Below are 1,632 nucleotides of genomic sequence, written 5' to 3' on the forward strand. Positions count from 1 at the left end.
GGACCCCTCCGTCTAATAGGCGCTGCTCATGCATGCTTGTTTACATCTTTGGGCGAGTTTAGTGACATCTCTGAACAGTCAAATGGACAGTTTCTGTGATACAATATGCACAGTCAACGTCTATCTTCAGGAGGTCTGCCAACCGGGGTGATGGAAAACTTTTTTTGGTGTGCGTACAGTCGGAGGGAATAAGGATTACCTGACACTTTAGGCACAATACTATAAATGCAAGTAAGTTATTACAGAAACACGGCGATAGACCGGTGTAACGGCTCCCGTACAATGCGGGGTTGTAGTACGCTGTTGGATTCCAACATTATGCGATAAGTGCATGGACTTATGCATACAAAATCTGTATTGTAGCCGCGTAATCCGTGTCCCTTCTGCTTGTAGTCAGAGCTCAATACTTTGGTCATTACGACGAAGCTCAAGAAGGCACTTCAGTTGCTTTCTCAGAAGCCACATTGGCAAAAAATTCTCATGACCATCAGAAGGGAGGTAAGCTACTTCGATTGCACGCTTTCTTGCTATGAGTCGTGGTACATCAAACATAGGACTTGCGATTTGATTTCTCGAGACACGCACCTGGTTCCAGTTCGTTTAGGCACAATACTATAAATGCAAGTAAGTTATTACAAATGTTCTTAGACAAGAATAGTCACAGAACAGAGGTGGCGCGGTATATTTATAACGAAAAATGGTACAGATTTCACCACATGGGAAACCGGGTTAACAGACATTAATAACGGCCAAGTTTGATTGAAAATTCTCATTATTAGAAATGAGAAGGAATGCTCTGTATGCCCGTTAAAGAAAATTTTTATAGCCAAGATCGCGTTCAAAGCAATATTTTATTGACCCGTTTTGACAGGTAAGACTGTCATCTTCAGCTCTTCAAACGCTTATGTGGTTGTACGACATTGTTCATTCATTAACATGGCATGAGCAATGTCATGAACAATGAACGCACAGTGGAACATGACGCACAACCAAAAATGTTTTGTAAGATCTGACGATAACAGTCTCACCTGTCCAAACTAAAACTCCGTCCGAACAGGCCAGGAAGGCCCAACGGTACCGATCGGCCACCGTGTCATCCTCAGCCTACAGGCGTCACTGGATGCGAACTGGAAGGTCATGTGATCAACACACCGCTCTTCCGACCGTATGTCAGTTTACGAGACTGGAGCTGCTACTGCCCTGTCAAGTAGCTCTTCAGTGTGCCTCACTAGGGCTGAGTGCATCCCGCTTGCCAACAGCGCTCAGCAGACCGGATGGTCACCCTTCCAAGTACTAGCTCAGCCCGACAGTGCTTAACTTCTGTGATCTGACGGGAACCGGTGTTACCACTGCGGCAAGGCTGTTGGCCACCTGTCGAAACTGGTCAATAAAAAATAGCTTTGAACGCTATCTTTGCTACAAAAAAATCTCTTGATACAGGTCAGACTTTCAACACAAATGTCAATATCGGACTCTCAGTAAGAAATAAGCCCTCCTCGGGCACTAATGCACTTGCTGCATCAGTTATTCGTGCTGGCTACCAAACTATTAAGGAGTCCTTGTCCTCAAGGCGGTTCTCAGGTATTGCACTGTTCAGAGAGAGGGTGTTAGCTGAGAAACATATCTGCCAAG

The 1,632-nt window shown here is 45.1% G+C and overlaps 1 pseudogene; it reads right to left on the bottom strand.

Moving 5' to 3' along the window:
• Positions 1-1,250: 1,250 nt before the first annotated feature.
• Positions 1,251-1,368, bottom strand: LOC124557119 (annotated as a pseudogene).
• Between the last annotated feature and the right edge of the window lie 264 nt (positions 1,369-1,632).

This window comes from Schistocerca americana, chromosome X, assembly GCF_021461395.2.
Source record: "Schistocerca americana isolate TAMUIC-IGC-003095 chromosome X, iqSchAmer2.1, whole genome shotgun sequence".
Lineage (NCBI taxonomy): Eukaryota > Metazoa > Arthropoda > Insecta > Orthoptera > Acrididae > Schistocerca > Schistocerca americana.